We start from the raw sequence: 27,777 nt of genomic DNA, 5'->3' as shown, positions 1-27,777 counted from the left end.
ACTTGATCCGATGACCCTACAGGCTCCGCCCCTATCGGCTAGGATGACGTCAAGGACAAGACGATTTTGGAGAACAACAATCCGCATCGCAGACTGCTCCTCTGTTAAGTTGCCTAGGGCAGAGGTAGTTTCATTCACTACTGCTTCAAGGGTTCTGGTTAATCTACGTATCAGTTTACTGTTTGAGACAACACCTATGTAAGGAAAGAGACCTTTATTGAAGTCTGTATATTGTTCCCATGCTGTTTCAGTGTAGTCAACAATCGGGATATTTCTCTGGGGTCTATGGTGTACTAGATTGGTATTTCTATGATAATCAGGAGGGGCTAGAAAAACAGGTGGCAGAAGGAATGCAATGTAACAGGTACCATCCCAATCTAGAGGTAAACGTATATATGCGGTATGACCACATATGAAGTAGGAATGACGGGAAGCTCTAAATGTAGACTTGCCTTTATCACTGAATTCGATCACAGTAGTACATTTACTATGACCCAGGTGTACTGAACCATTCTTTCTTACACATAATTCACCTTTGACTGGTAATACTGACATAGCAGGCAAGACTAGTGCAGCTTCAGATTCAACATTCAGAATCATGAGGTTAAGTGTAAAATTACCTAATCCATATACTTCATTTTCTAGGTCAGTTCCTGTTCTTTTGGGAAGTCCCTCCTTGTTAGGATAACAGGCTTTAAGCAAAACTAAGTTCAGGTTTCCCCATACCCAGTTGCTCTGGTAAACTACAGTGTTTGAATCTAAAGAGTTAATCAAACTAAACCATGCTCCACAGGAACCATTGTGTGTGAACGGGTACGGAAAGAGAGGCAGAACTCCTTTGTATTTCTGATAGGGAGGGAGTCGGCCACATATCCAACAATTTGTAGCATTGCTGGTCTGATGGAAATGATGTAACATACTAATGAATGTGTTGTTGCGCAGCGCAAATCTATAGGACAACTCATGTGGAGGTAGTTCACTAAAAGAATGTTCGGCAGTAACATTGTAAGCAGAATGAGCACGCTTGAAAATAGGATAGTACATGTGCAACAGTATACTTGCAGCAATAATAAAAAGACTTAGAAAAAACATAATCAACAATGTCACTATACAGTGACTATGAAGTGATTTACAGTATGCATGTTTCTCGAGCTGTTTCTGTCTATTTCTCTCTCTAATTCGGTCTAGAGGATACATGTCAGAGACTTATTCAACCGATTCACCTTGGAGAGGACTTAAACAAACGAATTGTCTGACTTGCTAGACCTTAGTTTCAGTTTGTATTCCTGTGATTCGGTCTTTTCAACCAGGGGGAGTTTTGAATCAGTCTGTGGAAGGGGGCAGGGCTGAGAGTTCAAATCAGATGGTAGTCCATGAAATTTCTTGATATGGCTCGAGTGTAACCAACCCTTGCGACCCTCGACCTTCACTGCTGTCCTCGTGGTTAGAAGTACCAGTTTTGGCGTTTGCCAGCGAGGCTCCAACGGGCTCCTCCTGTCGAAGTTTCTTATGAAGACCAAGTCTCCAGGAACCACTTCATGGGGCTTCACCTCGGTGTTGTCGGGAAAGGCTGCAGCTACCTGTGAATGGCAAGATTGTAGTGCAGACATCAAGGAAGCAAGGTAATCTGTCAGCATATTACAATCAACATCAGTGATTTTACGAGGTATAGGCGTCCCCCACATATTTGGTGGCCTACCGAAGACCACCTCGTACGGGGATAGCCCTGTGCGAGAATGTGCTACCATTCTCATGTAAAAGAGTGCAACTGGTAAGGCTACTATCCAGTCGACGCCTTTCTCTCTACAGATTTTAGAAAGTCGTATTTTCAGAGTCTGATTATGACGCTCCACGAGACCTGCTGCCTCGGGATGTCGGACACAGTGGAATTTCCATTGATAGCCTAACAAGAGTGAAATGTGTTTCATTAGCTCGGATGAGAACGGCTGGCCATTATCTGAGTACACGATACGGGGCAAACCATACCGTGGGAAGAATTCACGAACTAACTGTTTGGCAGTAGTCGGGGCGGTGTAATCTGAGACGGGATATGCCTCTGTCCAACGGGAAAGAGCGCATACAACTACGAGGACATATTTGAATCCTCGACATCGTTCCATCTGGATATAATCCATCTGGAGGACTTCAAAAGGGTGATCGGGAGGTTGGAATCCACCCTGCTCTACAGGTACGCCTTTACCTGGATTGAACTGACAACAAATCATACAAGTTCGGACTTTCTGTTTGGCTGCAGCTCGTAAGTGTTTGTTGAACCAAATGTGTTGAATACTGTCTAACATAGCTTTTTCTCCTAGATGTGCTGGACTATGTATTGTGTTAATGATAACTTGAACCATGGAGTCGGGGAGAAACCATATAGATTTTCCCTTCGTCATCCATCCCTGATCTGTTTGGATCCCTCCTAATTCAGTCCATTTCTTTATTTCCTCTGGTGTAGCATGTGTCTGTATGTCAATTACATCAAGGGCGGGATCCCTAACTGTCATGCAGTGTGTCGGCGTCGGAACTATTGTCTTTGTCAAGTCAGTTGCGTGATTCCTATTCTGTGCTGTTTGCTTAGCTGTTCGGTCTGCTAGATCGTTACCCTGGGAAATAATATCGGTGACTTTTGTATGGGCTTTGCATTTCATGATAGATATCGAAGTAGGCAGATGTATTGCATCTAACAGAGCTTGAATGAGGGGACCGTGTTGAATGTTGGCACCGTGAGAAGTCAAATAACCTCTCTCTCGCCAAAGGACTCCGAAGTCGTGGACAACTCCGAATGCATAACGTGAATCTGTGTATATGTTAACTTTTCTATTCTTGGCTTGAATACAGGCTTGTGTCAGAGCAATAAGCTCTGCTGCTTGAGCTGATAATGTGTCAATACAATTTGTTTCAATGACTTCGGTGTTTGTCGTGACTGCATAAGCGGCCACTAACTCTCCTGTACTTGTTCTCATACATGAACCATCTACATAAAATGTCAGGTCTGGGTCTGGTAATGGGACATCTGTCAAGTCTTGTCTGGGTTTCGTCGTAATAGTAATGACTTCGATGCAATCATGTGCCAGTGGGTCTGTTCCACTTAATGGCAAAAGTGTGGCAGGATTTAATGTACTACAACGTCTGATTTCTATGTGTGGCTGAAACAATGTTAGTTCGTAACCTGTCAGTCGTGCTATAGTCAAGTGTTGTGTTTGTGTCCGGTTCAAGAGAACCTCTACTGCGTGTGGTACTTGTACTGTCAATTGATGTCCTAATACTATGGAATCACTTTGTCTGATCGCTAAAGCTGTCGCTGCGACTGATTTCAGGCACGCAGGAAGAGCCTGAGCTACGGGATCTAATGTGCTAGAAAAGTAAGCACATGGCTTGTGTGATCCTGCTTGTTCCTGAGTGAGTACTGACAAAGCAGTACCTTCACGTTCTGTAACAAAAAGTGTAAAAGGCTTACTGTAACATGGTGTCGCTAAAACAGGTGCTTGGCATAAAGCTTTCTTTAAGTCTTCAAAAGCTTGTGTATGTTCTGGAGTCCAAGGGAGGACAGTCGATTTCGCTGCCTCCTGGGTTGTCAACTGAATGAGTGGTTTTGCTAGAAATGCATATTGGGGAATCCACTGCCTACAGTACGAAGTGAGGCCTATGAAGGCCCGTACCTCCTTTTGTGTCTTGGGTGGTGGCATGTTTACAATTAACTGGACGCGGTCAGGTGTGAGCTGTCTCCCCCCCTTGGACAGCAAGTGCCCTAGGTACACAACTTGCTGGGCACAGAATTGCAGCTTCGAAGGGGACACCTTGTGCCCCTTGTCGGCCAGAAAATGTAAAACCGTCAGTGATGCTTTTTCACATTCGGGTTCGCTTCGGGCGGTGATCAGCAGATCATCGACATACTGAAGCAGTGCAGTGTTAACTGGCATGTGGATACTGTCAAGTTGTCTTTTCAGTGCTTGGCTGTAGATGCTAGGACTTTCTGTAAATTCTTGAGGTGCGCGTGCGAATTTAAAGCTTCGTCCATTTAAACTAAATCCGAACAAATATTGGCTTTCCGGATCGATTGGGACGCTGAAGAAGGCGTTCTTGAGGTCAATTACAGTAAAGAACGTTGCTTCTGAATCAATAGCTGTCAGTAATGAAGAGATATCTGGGACCACGGGATATTGTGGTACAATGCATTTATTCAATTCGCGCAGATCAATAACTAATCGATATACTGGGGGTGCTTTTGGATCGGTTCGTTTAAGAATCGGAATGATCGGAGAATTACATACATTGGAGTCGGTTTCTACAACCACTCCTTGTGCAATGAGCTCGTCAATGATTTGCAGTAAAGCCACTACAGCATCTGGAGGTAACTTGTATTGTCGCATTCGTGGTAATACCACTCCTGCTTTGAGTGTGACTCGATATGGTGTAATGTGCATACAACCTACATCAGTGGGGCCTTTTGCCCATAAATGTGCAGGTAGATTCTGTAACCGGTGATCCATGTCTCTTGACACGTAGTGACCTTTAAAGTCACGCAAAAATAGTCGTACTCCGTCCGGAGAACAACATATTATAGCTCCTAGAGCTTTCAATGTTTTTATACCTAACAAGTTTTCTGGGCATGATTTTGTAAGCAATAGATCTGTAGTCCGTGTCAACGGACCAACTGTAAGAGGAAGCGGTTGCGATACTTCGTTAATAGTAGGCTTTCCTGAAAAACCAAGGGAAATATTTTGTGAGCCTGAGAGGGGTGCCCCTGGGACTTCGTCGTGACCTATAGTTGTTCTGCTTGCCCCTGTATCAAGTAAAAACTTTCTGTCTTTCCCTAATACTTGACTCTGTACATAAGGGCCCTCTTGATCTACAGGAACCTCAATAAGGGGTAAGCCAACTTCCCTCTCTAGGCTATTTCATGTGTAGCGCTGATAATCTGGATAGTCATTTTGTGCATACTGGTACATCTGTTGTGTCGTGTTTTGTGTTGCGGCAATAGGCTGTGGCTGTGGCTCCACTACGGTCTGTTGTGGAACCGGCATAGGCTGTACATGTTGAGGTGCTTGTTGTTGGATCTGATCCTGTCTAGGCGGACGTGGTCTCTCCTTTGTTTTACCCGTAGAGATATTATGTTTCAGAACTGCACAGTCGTTTATATAATGACCTGGCTGTTTACAATAGTTGCATGTCCCTTTAACGGGAACCGCTGAATTACTGGACTGTGTCGCACCCTTTTTATGACCGTCAGCTGGAACTGACTGAGCGACGAGCATTTTCATTTTCGTGTCTTTCATACGTCTTTGTTCGTGTTCTTGTTCTTCTCTAATTCTATTTTGGTGATACTGTAACATTTGTAACATTTGTGAAGGAGTGTTAGCTTGCCAAGTGCTCTCAACTTTCAATACTCTGTTTTTAACCTGTGGCAGGGAATTCTCGACTAGTTTTGTTACAAAAAGATGTGGATATGAATCGCTACTTGCTTTCAGGCCGCTATTAATACCAAAACATTTTTCAAATCGGGAATAAAAATCACTAGTGTCTTCATCGGGTTTCTGTTTGCAAGCTGAGATTGCTCCCCAGTCTTCCTTTTTCGTAGTTAATAAACGTGGCAATACTTGTACTAATAATCCTGGTAATGCTTTAGTTTTGTCCCCAAGCCCTACGCCTGCAGTTCGGGCATTTTCTTCGTTTTCTAATACGGTCCAATCAATCTTTTGGTCTCCCACTTCCCATTCTTTTTCTTTGAGTTTCTCATAAATACCGGCAGGCAGTAATACTTTCAATATTTTCATAATGTCAGGATAGGTATAATCACCCATGAGTAACATGTCCTTTAGTTCACGGTGAAAACCTGCTGGATCTTTGTCATGGCTGGGCACTAATTTTTTCATTTCCAATAGTTCTATTTTAGTTATGGGCGTGTACACAAACACGCGTCTAAAAGTATTATCATCATTCCTGACTGGGTGTACTTCGCGTAAGGGATTCTGTCTGTCTATGTAATACGTTTTTCTTTCCATGGAGGGAGCTGGATCATGTTCTGGACACAAAAAGGCACTATATCTATGTCGGTATTCTAGAATTACTTTAATTAGATCGGTACCTAGACCTCTCCATTTATTCATGAGTAGTTCTATCAGTATATCAGGTAGAGGACCAGGATCGGAGTGTTGGCCTTTATATAATATAAGGAGATGTTGTATCATGTATATACTAGCTAAACGCTGTTCATCTGGGGCGAGATTCAGAAACGTGTGTGCTAGCGCATCATCACTGTATTTTTCAGAGCTGTCAGCCCATTGTACTGCTGACCTGGCTAATTCTTGTTCATCCATAGAATCGAGCACATGGTACCCCCTTCGTTCTCGAAGTAATTTATCAGTAGCCTGGAATAAGTGTTCAGGAGTCCTTGGATTTGAGATAGCTGTTTGAAAAATTCTGTTACATTCTGGACGCATCGGACGCATTGTATTATTAAAAGATCTTCCTTTTCCTACATAAGCTATCGTTTGTCTAGCTGGTAATTCTAATTGTCCTGTGTTCATTTCTGACTGTTCCTCCTCCTCTTCCTCTGATTCAGTTTTATCTGCTTCTAATCTTCTTTCATGTATTCGTTCTACTTCTTTTCTGATCTTTCGGCACATGACTTCTATATACTTCTGTTTATCATGTTTTCCGTCTGCTATATTCTGACCCCATCTGGTAAGTACATGCATTTCCTCCGGATCTACCTCAGGCCTATCTCTGTTTCTGATCAAGCAGTTTATAAAAAAGCGTAACAATAATTTTTGCATGTCTACTTTCTGGTATTCCATGGCCTCGCCAATACTTTCAGGACCTTGCCCTGTTTGGACAAAGCGATATATTTTGTCTAGATGTTCAACCATTCCTGGTAATGTCATTAAATAGTTTGCAACTCGTCGTAAACGTACTGATGATAGCAACATTCTGTCATGTTTACCTGGCACTGGATCATATCTACAATCTGTAAGAGGCTCATTAAATATATTGTGATTAGCTGTTTGGGGTGTACGTTGGTGTGCTAAATCCCTATAAGTCAATCTAGTTGCTGGCGGTGGCGTGGAAAAACCTCCTGTCGCACCTCCTGAGGTGCCAAGTCCAAAAGGATTTGTTGGGTGTAGGGTAGAGAGTGTGGATGCAGGAAGGACTGTAGAAACAGGTGGAACGGTCTGAACGTGAGGAGGAGTTTGTTGCTGCGGAGGTGGGGGCAGCTGATCTTGGGGTTGAGCGTCGTTAACAGGTGGTGTGCGTGGCTGCGCACCATTAGCATATTCGGGGGCTGCATCATCTAAATAGGAAGAAAGGAAAATGTCCTTTGCGGTCTTGGGATGTACTTTAATCGGGAGTAATGGAGGTGGCAGATCTTTTGGTACCTCCAGGGTGGCCTTAGGCAAACCCTCGGCCAGAAGAGGATACATACCATTCATAAGAGTGTTTCGTTGTCTGTCTACTTGTTCTGTTTTTACTCGGATACCTTCGTCAATTAATATGTTTTCTCGGGCTCTTTCTGAATCTTCCCTACTTTTCTCTTCTTTTCTGAGCGCTTTCTCTGTGCGTCTATGCGATTCTTTACGCCATAGTTCAATGGCATCTTTCTGTGACTGTCTGGCTTTCTTTTTCCATAATACTTCTTCTACTCTCATGATGCAATCTGCATCCCATGTTCCAGCAGCGGGCCATCTCTGACTCTCTGCTAAATCCTTGGTGTAGTCCACCCATAGATCAAGATATAATACGGCATCTAGGCCATGTTTATGGTACATAAAGTACCCTGGAGTGTCCCTAGGTGGAATGGGAACAGCTTCCTCGAGTATCCCTTTTCTAGTTTTTATCTGTCTTAATTTTGAAAATAACGGCATCTTGAACCTTGCTACTTAATCTCGGTCTTGAACACAATAATTACAATAAACACAATAATGAAGATCGAACAATCACTCATACCACGACATTTAAAACATATCAAAAACTTTTTAGAAACGAACAATAATAATTAGAATAAAACTAGTTAACTGCATAATACTAAATATACTGTATGTACAGCTAAACAGTACAGATACACTGCTAAAACAGTGCAGACCAGGTCTGTGTACCCAAACCCGTCTTGACCGGCACAAACTAATGCGCACGTCTAGATGCGTCCCCAGCAACGGTACTCACCGGGAAGCACGGAACGGAAGGCCTCGGAAGTCTGGACTGGACTAGACCAAACTTGACTGGACTCGACTCGTGACTTAGATACTTCGGAACTTCGGAATCTGGTGGGCCTCTGTATACCTCGGATCTTGCTCTCTCAGCTAGGCTCTGGTCGGGATTCTCCGCACTCCTCACCGCCTCGTCTGGGTGTTGATCGCAGCCTCAGTCTCCCCCATTGGCCTGAGGGAGGTACAGGAAATCCTGCGGGTACGCGTAATTGTCCGTCCGGCTGTGGCAGGAGACCGGGTCTGCAACGCACCTCCGGCGCGTGGGGTGTGAGAGGGGTCCCTGTTCGGGCGCCAATTATGTGGTAAATTTAAATTACCTAGACTTAATTTATGCGGTAAATTCAATAAGAATAACTCAGTAATCCGTGGTATTTGAGGTTTATAAAAGGGAATTTATTCCTTACAAAGGAATGATGGTTCGAACCAGGCAATCGAGTTCCGTCACCACGAAGGTTCAGGAAGGGATCAGCAATACATTATTGACAGGTTATCATATTTATAGTAAAATGCATTACAGTAAAGACATATGCAGAAGGCGTTACAGCTGAGAAGAGAGATAAGAATACACATACGTAATAAAAAGGCGTTCCAATAGGCGTGCATAAAGGCGTATACTAGAAACGTCATTATGATGATGACACAAGTGGGTGGATCCATAAAAGAATCCTGCAAAGTCAGCAGGAATACATGGCAGGGATGCGCGCGCAGCCGCATGACGTGTGATTGACGTGCAACTAGAGGGTGAAGGGGACTTGACATTTAGCCCTTCATGAGGAGACAGAAGTCTGGGATGTCAGGACAACCTAATCCCAAATCATATCTAATATCTTGTGTTTAAGGAACTATATTATCTGGAAGGAAAGGTCTTTCGGACAGAGCCTATTCTATACTGACTGCTAGTGCGTGTACAAGCGTCTAAGTGTCTACATGAGATGCGAGGGGGCCTGGGCCTACCATGGTAACGAAAGTCATGAATTACTTGCACGGAGACAGTAAGGCCGGGCCCTTTGCTCTGCAGCTGGAGGGATGTTTACCTAAACTACTAGACAGGGATGCATTTCTCGAGGAGCGGAGCAGATAATTTGAAGGCTGAATACAGTTTTGGCAAGCAACAGGCCGGGCTAGGCACCGTTAGCCGCGCAGGGAGTAAGACAAAGTTCATGGATACAGATACAGGTCCAGGCTGAAGCATTCAGAGGCAGGAGCAGAAAAAGCTCGATGGCAGAATTCAGGGCCTACCTTGCCAGAGCTGGAAAACGTGAAAAGTATACCATATAAAGACGGTGGCAAGGCATACTTAGGAACAGAATATCTGACCCATTCATGGCAGATCTGAAAGAGGACATATTAACGTTGGACACAATTGTATTTGCGTCTTCATAGCTTGAAGTGGAGGGAACATACATGTACTTGTAGCATGTACATGGAGCCGTTGGGGTCTAGATAGGGGACACAATTGATCATAAAAATTCATATTTCCTCAGGTCGAGGAGGAAGTCACCTGAGGTCGAGTGTGCGGCGTCGACGGGGGAGTGAAGTCCGCCCTCCGGAGTCGCCGGAGACCGAGGTGAAGTGTGCCGGAGGTCGGGAGTGGAGATCGCACTCCGGAGTCGCCGGAACCTGAAGAGAATCGTGCCGGAGGTCGGGAGTGGAGGTCGCACTCCGGAGTCGCCGGAATCTGAGGAAAGGAGTACCGGAGGTCGGGAGTGGAGATCGCACTCCGGAGCCGCCGGAAGTCGACATCGAGCCAAGGCCGCCCGACGTCATCGAACCGGAGCCGCCCGAAGTCGACATCGAGCCAAGACCGCCCGACGTCATCGAACCGAGGCCGCCGACATCGAACCGGAACCGCCTCCCGGCGTCGACAAGAACTGTCATTGAGACGAGGCCGCCGACATCGAACCGGAACCGCCTCACGGCGTCGACACGACTCCAGCGGCGTCGGAACTTCATAAAAAGGGCAGTAAGTGGAATAGAGGGCGCCTAAGGCCCTGTGAAGCCCTAAGAGACCATCCTAGAGGCTAGAGAGGTGCTGGAACCAGCTTGATAGTGCCAGGGGTGAGCTGAGACTAATACAGAGGGGTTGTGTAGTGTGGGAGAGCCAGATCTCTAGATTCCCCCTTGATCTACCTCAGTTTAGGCCTCGGCCTTGTCCAAGCCAGGTAGTACACCCCTCAGGTCATCCAAAACTCTACAAGCTGGGATTGGGCCAAATCATCCCATAGTACCTCAGGAATGTGAACTGATTTTCAAGTGTCACTGTTGGCTTTTATTATTTATTGAGAGCACTGTATTTATTGTATTCATCCTATTTATGGCCTCACAGTATTTATTGCCTCACAGTATTTATTGTTTCACAGTATTTATTGTCGCACAGTATTTATTGTCTCGCAGTATTTATTGCCTCGTAATATTTAATTGCCTTATATGTAATGCACTTATATTTATGCCTTGATTATTTATGATCGACCTTATTTATTGAATCGTTGAAGTATTATTTATCTGACTTACCCTTCCACAGGAAAAGCCTTGTGTACTGTGATTGTATTATTATTTATTTAATCAGCAACTAAGAGAAAAGAAGATAAAGAGATATATTTTCAGAATAATTTTTAAGGTGTAGTGTCGTTTTTGGAACGGATGCACGCATGGTTATTGTGTGGGTATGGCGTATGCTTAGCACGGTGCCTGATCCCTGACCACTCGAGCCAAGCTACCACAGTGTATGACTGGGAGAACACCACCACCCTTCCGGTGTGGGAGTGTTTTTCTAACAATGGGCTTCTATTGGAATTCTCTGCGGCATATTATCAAGTCCATTATTCGCGCTTTAGCAGCAGTTTTCTGCCGCTAACGCGGTGATAATTTTAATGCCATTCCTTGATAATATTCCCCCAAATGTCGAGCTACTCCATCGTGGCCTACATTACGTACCACCGGTGTTACACTGCTCCAGAGTAAAACCTTTACCAACCTATTTTCCCAGAGTAAATTCTTCCAGGTCGCACCTGGGGGAATGTGTGTGAGAAAACTGTAGGGTGAGGAATCACCGCCCAACTCAGGAGGGGGACAATCGCCGTTTGGTTTCGTCCCAGGTTTACCCCGGACTCCAGGCCCGAGACTGCTAGCAGGGCATTCTGGGACAAGATGGCGGTCTGTGTCTCAAGCTGAGAGAGCCTCGATGGAAGGGGGGGCCAGGGCTGCCTTTCACAATCGGTTGCGTCGGCTGCTCCATCACCCCATCCAGTCCGACATCTTTCATCGTCCTTAATGCTTTGGGTACGTCCTGATTGCTTATTCCAGGTAGTGCGAGAACATAAAGCCGAGAGATGCTGTGTACATAAATAAACCCCTTTTGTTAAATAATTAAAATAAAATCCATTCAACTTTCAAAGAACACAAGGACAAGGGAAGTGGAGAGAGAAGAAAAGGAAGGCCGCAGCCCGGAGGCGACGGTAACGCAACACTGTCCTTTCATCAGTGCTTGGCAGATAGACGTGCATTAGTGGCCCGCTATGGGGGATTAAATGCGCATTTGAGATGCAGCAGGGCCCCGGTGCGGCCTAATCCCGGGTGCATCACGCAGCCGAGGAGAAGCACAACACACGGGGTTGTCAGAGAGACGGTGCCGCTGGGTGGTGGCCAAGTGCCCAGGGCCTGCCATGGAAGCGCCCTTCCCCCACGGACAATCATTTACTGCAGTCCGTGGGCTCACTAGTCCAGCGGTGCGCGTCCGTGGGAGCCACCGACATGCCCGTGCACGTGCGCCCCCACGCCCCCTCCTGGGCCCTGGGTATTAAACCCCGCTCCCCTGGGCTGCCCAGGATCACAGACGGAGCAGCTGGCATCACAGGGCCCAGTCCACAAGGTAAGCAGGGGAGTCCGGGAGCTACCACACAAGGAGATAGGTGGAGGGTTTATGTGCCTGTTGCGTAGATTTCCGATTTGTCCCAAATCCCCGTGACATCGCATAGTCGGTTAATAATGTACTCCTGGGGGCGTCTTTGTGTTACCGGTAGGTGAGGTGAGTGGTTGGAATCCTAGCTAGATGGCTCCTAGATGTATTGACCCTACTGCCAAGATCAGTGTGTAGTTCAGCTCAGGAACTCCAATCTAGCTATGAGATGTGTATCTGCTGCAGATATCCACGTGTGACCTGCCCAGTGGCTCTGTTTCCAGTAGGATAGCTCAGAGGGTTAATGTATGTGCTGGAGATATCTTTGCAGTGTAGTTCAGATGTCCCAATATCAGCAAGATTGCACTGGGGGCTGCACAATTGGGACAGAGAGTGTTACTTTTTCCATTGGTAGGAAGGTAGTTCAGAAGGGCTAAAGTGCCCGTCGCAGCTGCCCTTGAGAGCCAGGGATCAGGATCCAAGGAGGGCCAGCTCAACATGTCATCCTTGCAAGTTCGAATGAATAAGTGCCATTTTACAGGGACTAGTTGCAGCTGTTGTGCTGCCCTAGGACACAAGCCAATGTGTTATTTATAGTTTGCAGGTAGTCCCTTTTCTCTTCATTGAGGGCCCTGCACACTGTCATGACTGGAGACAAATGACAGGGCTAGATGTTGGGGTACATGACCCCATTATCGAACCATTTAAAGCTGTAATTTAGGTGTATTCTTGTTTAATAGATCGTATGTTAGTGCAAGGCCCTTATAGAAGCACCTCTCCTTGCAGATGGGGGTGGTCTGTGGTGTTTCATTCAAGTACCGGTGAGGGTGGCATAGCGCCACCATCCATTCGCTGCAGCCCTCAAGGTGATGATCAGCTGAGACCTGCTGGACAGTATTCAGGTCTTCTGGGCAGCAGATCTGAAGCTGTCATTCTGCCCTCCTTCTTGGGTGCAAAGTATTTCATAGCCTTAGGCCCCATCCTCTGAGGGATGTCATGGTCTTCCCTGCACAACGCAGCGTACTACTAACCACTATACGATCACGGCGATGCTCTTGCCTTGGTTTAGGGTGACCAGACAGTCCTGGTTTTCAAAGGACTGTCCCGGTGTCCTGACGCTTTTATTCATTTTAAGTACATGTCCCGGTTTTTGAGACAAAGGTCATTTCATCCTGCAAAGGAGAATGAACAGGTATGCTTTCATTAAATAATTGATCTGTTTCAGGCAACAGCAGGTTGACCTCGGCTGCATACATGCTGCACCAGAGGTGAGACATAGAGGAGAGGAGGGCAGGGGTAGTCAGGGCAGAATAGGCTAGAAGTCTTGCCATAGCTAATGTTATGTGAATGTACCACGCGCGGGCGTGCAGTTTTTCCCCCTCAAAAATCGGGACAGGCCAGACATAGAAGTAAGGTTGATGCGTTAGTACTACTTTTATGTCTGGCCTGTCCCATTTTTTGCTTTTCAAAATCTGGTCACCTTACCTTGGTTGCTAGTGTGTATGTGCATGGCCTATGAGAGGTTCCTGGTTGGCATGGAAAGGGAGGCCAACATCTGTACACACCCACATTCGATGGACAGTAGATATTATACCGGTGCAGAGGAGTAGGGGTGCAATACTGGTATCCGTGGGGAGCTTATGGGGTAATTTTACAGCAGGGACTGTGCTTTCAAATGAAAGCAGTCTGACGGTCTGGTTTTGCGCTTGTTGCAGCCTCTTTTGGTGTATTTTTTGGGAGATGTAGGTTATACAATAATCGAGTTGCGCCGTATGATTGGTATTATCCGCCTCACTCCAGTTGTTCTTATGCAAACGTCTCATCAACACCATTCCAGTTGCCCTAACACATGGGAATTATCAGCTCCACCCCAGATGACCCTTTTGATGAGTTTTGTCAGCCCTGCTCCAGTTGACCCATACCATGAGTCTTGTCAGCTCCACTCGCCCCATGCCAGGGTCTCGTCAGCTTCACTCCAGTTTTTCCAAAACCTGCGTCTCGTCAGTTTCACTTCAGTTGCCCCAAAGCCCGGGTCTCGTCAGTTCCACTTCAGTTGCCCCAAAACCCGGGTCTTGCCAGTTTCACTTCAGCTGCCCTGTATCATGGGTCTCATTAGCTCCACTTCAGTTGCCCAAAAACGTGGGTCTCATCAGCTTCACTCCAGTTGCCTTATAACATGGTTCTTGTCAGTTCCACTCTGTGGTTAGTTTGTAGGACTTTACAGTCTTTCAAATCACAGAGGGGTGGACATTAGTGACCATGACCATTTAGTTTGTTCAGTAATTCTGTATCTTTACTGTTAGGGCTGGGCTGTCCCTGGTGTGGTGGCCACACCAACAATCTTGTCTTTGCTTTGGTACCGCCATCTACCACAATTTCCAGGTGTGGCTGGGATGCTAAAGGTTCTTTATATTTTAAATCTTTAGATACACAATTCAGTCAGCCATATCTCAGAGTGTTGTGTTTTTGTAACCGTGCATAGCGATACAAAGAAAAGAAGCAGCCATGTCTGCAATCCCCTGAGTAACAACATGCCCTTGATGTACCACACAAATCCACCCAAGCATCTAATTGCACTATTCATCATAAGTCATTAGTAAACAAAACACTAGTCTGGTGTAACCTCTCCGACAATATCCAATGTGGCTCACCTTTAAACCACATGAAACACAACCAAAATAAACACAACCAAACACAATGTCAAAAGAACACTTTGGTCAATGAATGCCTGACCCATAATGCGCACTCAGATACGGCAAGCTCTACAGCGCTTTATGCTTGTTAATGAAGTGTTGTGCAGTGCACATAACATGTCATTGAGTGATACCTTTGAATGTTTCCTGCATCTCAGAATAGGCCCCAACTCTATCAGATTCTCCATCAATGCCCCTCAGAAAGGCACTGAGAGGGACAAGGGGGAGTCAAGCGAGCTTAACCAATGGGACGTAGGGAAACAGACTATGTCAAATAATCTCTCAGAAGCTTCCCCTCCGGACTCATGCCACAACACACATGCTAGATCTCCTCGGCATAACAGAAAAGAGCTGCCCACAGGCCATTGGAGGAAGAATTGTCCCTCACTGTGAGAGGCAGCGCCCCCTCTCTTCTAATGGCCTCTGAGCTGCTTCAGTCTGGGGCGTTATCTGTTCTTTCACTGACAATGATACTCGGGGGGCTATGTATCAAATATTCACACAAGGCAATACACTAAGCCACCTTGCTGCATGAAAGGGAGAGGACAGGAATGCACCCTATTTAACATTATATGGTGCATTCCTGTTGTGTGCCTGTGCTGGTGCACAAACTGCTGCCTAGCGTCAACGCAGGCACACTTGCACCATGGTGCAAGGGGGCATGCACTGTAGGAAGAATTGTTATTGTGCAGGAAGGGACACCTTCCTGCACAAAAAAACAATATTTTGAGGCTTTTTACTCGTTCAATGTGTTCCGCAGAATGCATTACACATAGAAAGAGGAAAAAACAAGGAGAAATAAGCATTTTGACGCATACCCAGGTCTGCCACTAATGTTACATTTTCCAATGCACCAAAATCCATGGGTTGTTGCATGGGAGCACCCGCGCTCCACCTATGGAACGCTTACCTGGGGAAGAGTAACGCAAGGCAGCAGCATGTGCTGCCTTACTCCACATTTACCAGACCACACAGGGCGATGCAAAGTGGCCTTGCATAGCTTGGTAAAAAACATTCTAGCTTTTGCGTTGCCCTTGCTCCCCCTTGCGTTGTGCAAGTGCGTCGCAAAACCATGATGCCCCTCAGTGTGTATCAGGATGAGGTATGGTAGCCGCTACGTGAAACGCCAGGTGCTCCATCTGCTTTTTATAGGAATTGCCTCCTCTTCTTCGACTCTTTGGGCAAATATAGACATGCTTTGAAGATCTCTGTGGGATTACAACACTAAAGGGCATATATACTAAAAGTGCCTTGTGTGCTCAAGGCCAACACAAAGGCTTAGTAAATTTGGGCCGGAGAATTTACTGGGACATATCATACACTCGGGTCACCAGTTCTCCAGAGGACGCTAGAAGCAGTCACTGTGCAGGAGCCTTCAATGGCGCTCCTTTGTTTGCTTTTCCCCTGCAATCCATTTGACTAAATCCTCCTCCTCTTAATTTTTAGTACAGCACACTGACATACCTTCCACATTATAGTACTGGTTCCAGTATTTCTATGGCTGGGCTTTGCTTTCTCGCGACACCGTCTCATGTATGTTCCCTGGGTGTTACACAGAAGTGACCGGCAGTCAGCGAGCTGCCCTGTCTTTGGCTACCATGTTGCTTCCCTTCAGTGGCACAGCCGGGGAGTAATAGCCCTGAGTGGGGTCTCCATGACTGTGACAGACCATGGAAATCTAAACTCTGTATTTTATTTTTTATTTTTGGAGTTTTATATAGCGCTTACAGACCCAAAGGGTATCAACGTACTTTACAGCTGCATAGAAGTATAGAAACATAAACATCAGAATATAGGGGCAGATTTATGAGGTTTTGCCGTAGGGAAGCGCAGCAGGCCTTCCTGCTGCGCTTCCCTACGGCAAAAGAAAAGGGCAGGGATGCGCCCTATCTATAAAATGCGGCGCATTCCTGTCCTTTTCCCCTGCGCCGGCGCACAATGGGCTGCCTGCGCCAACGCAGGCACCTCTGCACCATGGTGCAAGGGTGCCTGCGTTGCGGAGATGAATATTTTTGTACAGGAAGGGAAACCTTTCTGTACAAAAATAATCACAAGAGGTTTTTCCTCTTTGTATGGGTGCTGCAGAATGCAGCACACATAGAAAAAGGAAAAACGAGAAGAAATAAAGGGGGAGGCGGAAGCTTTTGGCGCTGCCTCAGATTTACGATTTCTCGTAAATCTGGGGCAGTGTCAAAAGGCCATGGATGTTGCTGGGAACGCCCCCCGCAACACCCATTGCACGCCCCTTTAACGCAGAACACTGCGTTAAAGGGACTGATATTTATGAGGCAGCATTAAGCCAAAAAAAGTGGCTCAGTGCTGCCTGACAAATATCACGCAGGCTTCTGCGCCACGGAACGTCACAAAAAGTGACGTTCCGATGGCGCAACGGGCCTCATAAATCTGCCCCATAGTGCCTAGTATCTAGAGTACTGGAGGTCACATAGATCGTGGTCATTGACCAGATGCATAGAGATGATGTTTGAGGAGAAGTTCTTTTAGTTGTCTATTGAAGTTCGTGAAGGAGGGGTTAGTCCTGATGTGGGTAGGGAGAGATTTCCAGATTTTTGGGGCATTCCCTGAGAAGGAGCGGGCGAGGGCTTTTTGTTTATGTCTTTTTGGGGAGATTAAGAGGAGCGAGTTGGAGCTTCTTAGGTTTCTTGATTGTCCAGCTTTTGTGAGTTTGGCTGCTAGGTAGTTCGGTTTGCCTGTGTGTAAGGCTTTATGAGTGAGACATGCAGTTTTGAAAGCGCAGCGTGCTTCGATGGGAAGCCATTTTAGTTCCTGTAATGCAGGGGTGATGTGCTCGTATTTCTTGGTGCCTGTGACCATTCTTGCTGCTGCGTTTAGGGTGGTTCTCATGGGGGCAATGTGTGTTTTAGCCGTCCCAGTCAGTGTGGCGTTTCCATAGTCAAGTCAGGAGAAAACTAAAGATTGGGTTGTGATTTTTAGGTCATTGGGGGGGTAAGAAAGGTTTGATTTTGTTGAGGAGTTTTAGGTTGTAGAGGGCGCCTTTTGCTGTGGAGTTAATGTGGGAGCTCATATTGAGACTTGAGTCTAGAGAGATCCCTAGGGATTTCGCTGCGATTGCTGGAGTAAGTTTGCAGTTTAGAGAGTCAAGGTTGTTTATCCGTTCATGGATTTGAGGGGGTTGTTCGTGATTGGAGAAAACAAGGATTTCAGTTTTTCTTGGTTGAGTTTGAGGGCGTTGAGTGTTAGCCAATTTTCTACTTTTGATAGTGTGGAGTTGAGTCGGAGGATGTCATTGAGGGAGGATATCTCGAGGTACAGCTGGGTGTCGTCAGCATAGAGGTGGTAGGTGATGTTTGCTTGTTTTAGAATGGCGGTGAGCGGGTCCATGTAAATGTTGAAGAGTGTGTGGGAGAGGACTGAGCCTTGGGGGACACCTCTATTTGAGGAGGAGGTCTCAGACATTGAGTTTTTGATTTTTATGAATTGGGAGCGGTTATGTAAAAATTAGGAGAATCATTTTAGGACATTGCCATCTGCTCCGATACGCTTTTGTAGGGCGTCTAAGAGTAGCTTGTGGTCTACCGTGTCAAAAGCAGCTGATAGGTCGAGGAGGACAAGTAGGCAGCATTTGTTAGTCATCGGTTATGTTCAGTAGAGCAGTTTCCGTGCTGCATCCCTTTCTGAATCCGGATTGGTGTGAGTCGAGTAGGTTGTTCGAGTCCAGGTGTTGGTTCAATCGGACGAGAACACATTCCTCCATGATTTTAGCTAGAAAAGGAAGGTTGGTGATGGGCCGGAAGTTTTTGAGGTCATTCGGGTCAGCTTCTGTTTTTTTTTAGAAGGGGGGTGACTTGGCCTTTTTTGAGGCAGTCGGACATCATCCGTTGCTTAGGGAGCTGTTGATAATCTTTGTCCACAGTGGGGTTAGGGTGAGGTTGAGGTTCTTAGACAGGGAGGCGGGTAGGGGGTCGGCATAGTGGTTGGAGGGTTTGGAGTTGGCAATCACATTGGAAATGTCCTCTTCGGAGAGATGTTTGAAGTCCTTCCAGCATTTGGGGGAGGATGGGTGTCTAGGGTACAGGCTTGTTTTGGAGGTTAACAGAAAAGGGGTCTCGCCTTCGGGGAGCAAGTCGTGAGCTGGGGTTGGGTTAGGCATGGTTATGGGTGAGGATTTGCTGTGTTGGAGTTGAGGGTGCTGGACTAGGGAGAACTCAATGTTGGTGATTTTGTCATTGAAGAATTTGGCCAGGTTGTTACTCTGAAGTTTAGAGGCAGGGGGTTTCCTTTGGTGGGCTTGGAGGTCTGTTTCTGGATGATGTTGAAAAGTTCATTGGGGCGGTTTTTGGCTTTGTCTTGTGTGGGCCAGAAGAAGGAGGCTTTTTCCATGATAATGTGTTTTTTGTAATTGCTGCGTTCTTTTCTGAGCTGGAGGAGGTTGGTTGTGGATGGGTTTCCTCTCCAGAGTCTCTTAGCAGCTCTAACTTTTCTTCTTTCGGATTTGAGGTCTTTGTTGAACCAGGCTCTGGAGGGGATGTCTCTGATTCTTTTCAGTTTCAGGGGGGCTAGTTGGTCTAGAGCAGTTGTCATGGTACTATTGTACAGTGTAGTGAGCTCGACCGTGTTAAGGTTGTCTGTAGAGGGTGGGAGTAGTAAAGTTATGGTTTCTTAGAGGACAGGGAGGGGGATGGCATTGAGGTTTCTGCTCCTTTGATGGATAATTTGTGTTTTGACTGGGGGAGCTACGGTTTGATTGATGTTGAATATAATGATGTGATGGTCTGACCAGTCGATTGGGAGGATGTGATTGATGGTTATTGTTTCGTTTTTGGCCATGATTGCATCAAAGGTAGAACCTTTGTTGTGGGTTTGACCCTTGCAGTGTTGGGTGAGCTCAATTGTTAGAAGCAGTTCATTTAGTGACTGTATAACAGTGTCCTTTTCATTAGTCCAGGGGAGGTTGAAGTCACCCAGGATGATGTTGTCGGTGTTGGCTAGGGAGCAATGTGTAAGTAGGTCTGATATTTCTTCTCCGAAGGCAGGAGAATTTCCTGGGGGGGTGGTAGATGAGATGGCATTTTCTTACTTTGTTGTTTTGGCGTGTTATGATGTGTGTTTCGAGGTATTCGAAGGTAGAGAAGGAGTGGGGTTTAAATTCAACTAAGTTGATGTTGTTCTTATGGATGATGGCAATGCCGCCACCGCGTTGGTCAATTCTGTCTTTTTTAATGATGGAGAAGCCAGGGGGGACTAGAAGGTCAAGGAGCGGATAGGATATTTCATTGAGCCAGGTTTCTGTGAGGAACGCAATGTCAATGTTGTGATTCAGTATGGCATCAGCCGGCTCTATTGCATGCTTGACTGCGGATCTGCAGTTAGTAAGCATACAGTTTATCTTGCCACTGTTGGAAAGGTTTTGGGAGGAGGGGGGAGTGTGGGGAATGGTTGTAAGTTGTGAGGGAGGTCTTGTAGCTCTAGGTTGGTTGTTGGCTCTACCTATTCCGGTGATTCCCTGTATGCTGGAAGGGGGGTTTTGGGTAGTTCTGGGGTCGTAGGTTTTAGCGAGAGTCACTGCTTCTCTCAGAGACATCTCGGGATTCGCTCTTCTTGGTCTGAGAGATTGGGTGTTGCTAGGGGTGGAACGCCAACTGGTCGTCTGGTGATTGGGCAGTTGAGGTGGCTCACTGATGGTTGTGGGGGAGGGGAGTATAGGGTGTTGGGTGGGGACAGGGGGGCTTTGGTGTTGAGAAGGATTGTATTTATGCCCTGCGTGATTGTGTTGATTTGGCTATGGAGAAGGAATAGGTTTTCGGTTATGGTTATGAGGTGCCTGGGGGTCATTGCTTAGAGGGGGTTGAGTTGTTTTTCTATCTGTGTGAGGCGTACAGTTAGTTCTGCCATTGATTCTAAGTTTGGGGTAGGGGAGGGGTTGGGTGGCAGATTTGACTGAGGGTGTAGGTTGGGACAGGAGTGTCGAGGGGTGGTAGGGTTAGGGGGAGGGGTTGGGGGAGATTCAGCTGAGGGGGTAGGTTGGGACAGGAGGGTCAAGGAATGGTAGGGTTGAGGGGAGGGGAGGGGTTAGGGGGTAGATTCGGCTGAGGGTGAAGGTTGTGACAGGAAGGACGGGGGTGGTAGGATTAGGGTGTAGGTTGAGACAGGAGGGTCGGGACTGGTAGGATTAGGGAGAGGGAAGGGTAGGGGTTGGGGGTAGATTCAGCTGAGGGTGTAGGTTGGGACAGGAGGGTCGAGGGGTGGTAGGATTAGGGGGAGGGGAGCAGTTGGAGGGCAGATTCGACTGAGGGTGTGGGTTGGGACAAGCACGGGAAGAGAGATTGGGGTAGGTGTATTGGGTGGGGCGAGGGGGTGGGTCAGGGCTCGATGTCTCTAGGTGGGAGGAGTGGTTGGGGGGATGGGAGTGGAGGGTAGAGCGGGATCTGGCGAGGGGGTGGGGTGTAGGTCTGAGGCGTTCAGTAAATGAGGGCTTGCGTCAGGTTGCATGGTCATTCTTTCATGGGTCGGGTTCTGGGGTGGGTTTTGGGAAGGGGTGGAGTGGTTGTACAGAGTAGAGATGGAGTTTCACAGCTTAGGGAAGGCGAGTTTAAATTGGTGCAGGTTGAAGTCGTTGGCTTGAGCCATGACTTTGCCATATCTGTATCTGTTATGGTGGCATTGACTCTGAAGGTAGAGGACTTGGAGATAATCAGTATTTGGCCATGGGGGATGTTGGTGGTTTTGGTAATTTGCAAGTGGTTAGCTAGGTTATTTCTCCATTTGGCCTGGTGGGGGTGTAGAAGATGAGATCTGTTTTTGTCTTACCTTTGGAGGAGGTATGATAGAGGTCAGCTAAGAGTGTTTCAGTATGTTGTTTGAGTAGTCTGTGTTTAAAGATTTTGGCGGCATTAGCTGAGAGGTTGGGTGGGTAGGTGATGGAGAAGGAGTGAGGGCCGTGGGATTCAGGTTGGTGAGAGTAGAGGAGTGGGGGTTAATGGGGAGTTCTGGTGGGATCTTATGTTGGTTGACATCTTCCTGATTAAGGGGAAAAATAGGTGGGGTTTCTAGGTTGATGGGTAACTGCAGGGATAGTGGCCACAGAAGGGTTGGGTATGGGACAGGACTAGGGTAGAGGGTCATTCAGGGGGAGGTGAGGGGTTCAGGTGGGTCCTTGGTTTAAGTAGGGTGAGTGACATTGGGCATTTTCAGGTCTCGGTCCGAGCTGATTGGGGGGTTGAAGGTGTAGGAGTGTGGTCATATGGACCATTTCTGGGGAAGGTAGACTGGACTTCATTTTTAGTATATTAGTGATAATATAAGTAATATATACAATATAAATGTATGTAGGTAGAAAGTAAGTTTCCTGTACTTGTTCCCAGCCCATCGATCCTTCAGTGACAATTAAAGAGGGTCAGAGCCGTTCCAAGATGGCCACCATTTGGTCGGGGCTAGTTCGTCTAGTAGATGTAGTCTTTTGTCAGTTTCTAGTTAGCCTATCATATGTAGTCTTTTGTCAGTTTCCAGTGTTTTGTCCTCTTTCTCTTGCCATTTGTCACCAGGGTGATGGGATGGCAGCCATTTTTTAGTGAGAGGGAGAAAGGCAATGTGATTTAATTTGCATGGAGACCACTATATTTGCCGTTATGAAACATGTTACAGATCAGATGCATATTACTTTGCTGTTTGACGTTGACTATGAAGGCACATCTAAGATCCACTCTAGCTTGTTGACCTTGTTTTCCTAGGTTAGCATATTACGGTGTTTGACCAAGGGAAGCATTCCACATGAATTGGTTCTTATTGGTGGAGCAGTTACCAATCTGAATGTTGTTTGTGTCTTTCTTGTGCATGCAGAGGCATCTATGTATGTATTTTGTGGAGATGGCTTGATTACAGCTGCTGCCTGAATCCTTCCAAATGCTCAGGTGGATTCAGGTGTTGGGCTCACATTGAATTGGAAGTTCACTGGAGAGATGACTCTTTTAACTAGATCGTATAGTCTTTTTATCAGTTTTTCTTAATCTGTAGTCCGCGGACCTTTGCCTATTCAAAGGGTCCGCAACTGTTTATAAAATTAAATAAAAATTAGCAGATTAATAAAGTTTATAGGCATGGAAAAACAAAGTTGCAAATAGAGAGGTTTAAAACACTTGGCAAATGTGTAGGAATTTGAAATTGTAATCTAAAAATTAAGTGGTATCCTTATCTTGTGTGAGACCAATGCAAGTACAAGAAACAGAATCAAGTATAGGCGATTGGTAGCCGCAGTTAAAGCAGCAATGGTATGTGTAGACAAAAAGAGAGCATGCATTGGGTGCAAAAAAGCACATTGACCTGCTAGAGTCTAGCATATTGCTTTGTCTTTTAGGAACAGAACAAACATTTTTAAAATCCCACTTTTTTGTTAAAAAATACATTTTGCTTAATTTTTGTTTGTGATTTAAATAAACTATTCTATAATTTGTGTATTTGGTTGATGAGTACTTCTTTATGTATGTTTGTTTGATGTTTTGAGTTTCAAATCATAGAAGTAGCTTTGGTGTGGGTCCCCGGCTTCCAGCAGTGATTCATTGTGGGTCCAAATACATCAAAAGATTAAGAACCACTGCTCTAGATGGAATAGATGCTACATCTTAGACGCGCTCCTCTATATTTGTTGGATTCTCTCCATGCAGAAAAGTTCTGTCATGGTAATGTTTTTCCGAGATGCTGCTGGAGGTTCAATGTCCTGGGAGATCTTATGGTCTTGACTTCCAGTGTTGCATGCCGTTGACAGTTCTGCAAGGATCGGGGCAGAATTCTTCCATCTTCTAAGTCTCTCTGGAGGTCTCATCAAATACCCTCCTGGGTCTCCCGTGTTTCTGTCCCCAGTCCGATCGATAATTCTGGAGTGAAGTGTCATTTTCAAGGAGCGTATGGATTTGTGAGGTGAAGACTTTTTCAATTAAAAACTGAAGTTGAGGTTGGATATGAAACAGACCTTGGATTGGCTGAGTATTTTGTGTCTCTCTTGGAATTTTTGTACTTGATGGCTGAAAACTAGGGAGCATATTTACAAGTCCCCAGCGTAACCCGAGCATCACTTTTTGTGATGCTTTTCTATATTTCCAAGGTGGCGCTAAGCCACTTTGCGTGGCTTAACACCACCTTGTAAATATGCCAGTTTCCGTGGCAGTCCTCTGCAGCAAAGGGGCATGTAATGGGTGTTGCTGTGGGTGTTCCACCACAACAACCATTGCATTTTGACGTTGCCCCAGATTTACAAGGCTGAGGCAGCACCAAAAAAAAATGCCATGGAATCCCAGGCATTTAGAATGGCACAACCAGTGGCGGCTGCCACATACAAAAGCTAGTGGGGCCACGCTCGAGGGGGAGCACGTGGAGGATACAAAAATAAGACAAAACTTACCTTAAGTTGACGGCCGCATCGTACCGGGTGCTTCTTCTACTGTGTCCCAGCAAGCACTAGGGCTGCATCAGACTCCCTGTCCTCTGCAGCAGGGATTGGTCTGAGCAGGCTAAAAAAGACACCCTGCTCAGACCAGGGAGTCTGTGGAGTTTCTCCAGCCTGGCTACTCAATGCAGCCAGGTAGGAGAAACCTAAGTGCACATGTGTGCTTTGGTCGGGCTGAGATGGCCGGTCAAACACACATGTGCACTTAGAGAGTGCACATTGCACTCCTCCTACCCCCTCCCGGGCCTCGCTCCTCCCTGCATATGCTGGCTAAGCCAGATCCTTAAAAATAAAACGATAATCAAATATAATTTTCTTTTTTAGCTGCTGGCTCTGCCAGCGGGGCGCTGCTCCCCCGACTTTGCAGAGGAGCCGCCCCTGGGCTCAACGAGGAGAAGTTATTAATTTCTTCTCATTTTCTGCTCTTTCGACGTGTGTTGCGTTCTGTAGCACACATAGAAGGTGCAAATCAGCATTATTGATTGTTTGTGTGCAGGAAGGTGTCCCTTGCTACACATAAATAATCATCCCTCCAGTGCAGAACCCCTGGCAATATGGCAGCAGGTTGCCTGCGCTAGCACTAGGCACCTTTATTTGCACCAGTGCTATGGGAAACACAGGAGTGCGCCTTATTCTTGTAAGTACAGGGCTGGCCTGCGTTTTGATAATGTCAGAGCGTGGCGCTGTCAAATTTGGCGCTGCTCCGCCCTCTGACATTTTCTTGTGAATATGCCCCGTTTTCCAGAGTTTGTTTACAATGTACACTGTCATTTCTCAGCAAAACTTGTCACTTTGCCAGAAAACCATTGCCAATAGTTTTGTTGCTGCAAAACACTACGGCCCCTGTGTGACGCAACACAGTTTAATGCTGAACACACAGGTCTTTAAAATTGTAATTAAATTGACACTGTGTTTTGCATCACATTGTGTGTTGTGCATGTGCCTGCACAATAGCAACTGGGGCTTGGATTGTGGCCTCAGGATCAGTCACAGACGAGCACTCACTCAAACAGCTGGATCCCCCACATGCTGAGTATAGAGCACTTTGGAAAGGAAAAAGCTGCTGTCTTCATCCAAAAAATGCCAAACAAGCATTGACTTGCTAAGACACATAATGTGAATTGATGGTATGTGACTCAACTCTGAGCAGGCACTCTTCCGCTGACATGTTTATGCATCCCTCTCAGATGTAGGTTTGAAAATATTTATGAGAAACTGAAAATATTTATGAGCTGCACATATTAATAAACAAACATTTGCAATGCAATAGGTCTCGCATTTACGAGAGTTTGAGCTATTGGTATTGTAAATTACAATGCCTTTTATTTATGTGTTGTTTTGCGAGACCTATTGCATTGCAAATGTGTTCGGTGCCAGTGCTATAAAAAATGTAAAAAGCGCTAGAAAGAGCGTGTCTAAAGCTATTTGAGAAAATAGTGCTCAGAGGCTGTAATTGAATTCTACAGAGTAACAACACACATAACAGGAGGTGTCAGCAGGGGAGGTTACAAAATGAGACATGGCGGTACTGAGGAGGGTCTACTAAGCCTACTGACCAATGAACAGCCACAGTGTACAGTGGACAATGACACAAGCCAATGAAAAATATGGGCGGTGAGTGTGCGGAGCATCAAGTCCCTACTTGAATACAGCATGCCTCGCAGAGCAGCACATGCACTGACCAGGCTTGACGTAAAAACAATGCCTTGCAACATATTCAATAAACACATTAGTACATGGATCTCTGTTTAGTGAATGGAAGACAAATAGAGTAATGCTTGATTGCCATAAGCACGTGACGCTAGCCAGAGCAATGGTAATAATTATAAGTTATTATAGTAGCATTTCATACCGCATTGCTGTCATCCATAAGCGCTCAGAACAACAGGTTTTACTAATATCTATTGTATTGGTACTGAATAGCACAAGTCAAAGATGGCCGCGCTGTTTGTATTCTAATGTACTAATATTAATTGGACTCAATAGCAAACAAAGGCACAAGTCAAAGATGGACGCGCTGTTTGTACTCTAATGTACTAATATTAATCGTACTCAATAGCAAACAAAGGCACAAGTCAAAGATGGACGCGCTGTTTGTACTCTAATGTACTAATATTAATCGTACTCAATAGCAAACAAAGGCACAAGTCAAAGATGGACGCGCTGTTTGTACAATACTTTACTTATATTAATGGTAATAAATGATAAAAAGCAAACAAAGGTACAATTCAAAGATGGCAGCACTGTTTGCACTCTGAAGTACTTATATTAATGGTACTGAATAGCAGACAAATGGACACGCCCGAGATGGCTGTGCTATTCGTTCTGATTTGTACCGCTATTTATCTGGGCAGATTAATGAAGGGACTAGCAAGAGAATTAATGCAGTGAAAAAGAACGCTTCAGGTGAAGGTTATCACGGGTGTCACGGATATCGTCCATGACTTTTAATGGTGGTGACCATAAGCCAACAGTTCCCAAACTGTGGGTCAGTCGCGAGCCAATACAGCACACATAAAAGCAGCAAAAAACAAGAAGAAATAAAGCGTTTTTTCTTGTTGTGCCCTGTTAAGACCAGGTTTCCCAGGTCTTAAATTTGGCGCTGCCTTATATTTACGCCACTCTTGTAAATATGGGGGAGCGTCAAAATCAATGGGTGTTGCGGCGCGACGCCCACCGCAACAGCCATTGTCCTCCCCTTTCACGCTAAGCATAGCGTGAAAGGGGGCCTTATTTACAGGGACGCGATAAGCCGCATAACGCTGCCCTGTAAATAAGTGAAGCCCATATTGCCAACACAACGTCCAAAGTCCAAAAAAAGTGACGTTGTGGTGGCGATAGGGGCTTGTAAATATGCCCCATTATCAGTTGGGTGCTATTTAGGTTCACCAGTAAAAATGTCTGTGCAAAGTTAGTTGCCGTTGGAATAGAAAATGTGCTGCCTGTAAATGGCCATGCGCTACCATACGATGCTTTAGTCACATTCTAAAATCACCCGCCTGAGGTCCATGAAAGGTAGGTGAGTCGCAAAGGGCTGTGGTTCTAAAATCTGAAAAGTGTGGGAAGCACTGCTCTAAGATCTATTGCCTTTGGCCAATGAGGAGTCGGTGACTGAGGTTGGTGATGGAACCAGGGCTGCTGTGAGGGCTTTCAAGATCCTATCTAGCAGCAATTGAGAGTGTGCACGAAGGACAAATTATTTTGTTGAAATATTTCCTTGGTGTTGCCCTTTATTTCCCAATAGCTTTGCAATGAGTACCGCACGCTCACAACGATGAGTGCAGTCCATTTTGGAAATTCGCACTTCCGCGACAGTACCTTTCGGAAGTGCTTTTAAAGAAGGCGACTCCAGCCCCATCCGTAAGAAAAAGTGTCATCTCACCACGGGTAAGGGGCTTTGACAATCTTCAGCCTTCACACCCTCCTGGAGTGATCTTACTAAGAGGGAGTAGGAATACACGCGCATCCCTACAACACGGATTGACTGGGATCACGAGGAAGGCATACATGTGATGGACAGGTGACGGAACAAACTTCTTCAAAGTCTCCAACAACACAAAGACTACG

The 27,777-nt window shown here is 46.0% G+C and overlaps 1 protein-coding gene across 2 annotated transcripts in view; it reads left to right on the top strand.

Annotated features, from left to right (window-relative positions):
* Positions 1-11,354: 11,354 nt before the first annotated feature.
* The window catches only part of DYNLT4 (dynein light chain Tctex-type 4), a 28,846-nt gene continuing 12,423 nt past the window's right edge, over positions 11,355-27,777 (top strand). Inside the window, exon 1 of one of the 2 annotated variants that reach the window (XM_085602804.1) lies at positions 11,355-11,486. The gene's annotated coding sequence lies outside the window, so the exon portion shown is untranslated. Of the gene's footprint in view, positions 11,487-11,810; positions 12,076-27,777 lie in introns of those variants that run through there. The other variant, XM_085602803.1, reaches the window with a different exon arrangement.

Source organism: Triturus cristatus, chromosome 4_2 (assembly GCF_964204655.1).
Source record: "Triturus cristatus chromosome 4_2, aTriCri1.1, whole genome shotgun sequence".
Classification (NCBI taxonomy): domain Eukaryota; kingdom Metazoa; phylum Chordata; class Amphibia; order Caudata; family Salamandridae; genus Triturus; species Triturus cristatus.
Note: the sequence above shows the minus strand (reverse complement) of the source record. Positions and strands in the feature narration are given on the sequence as shown.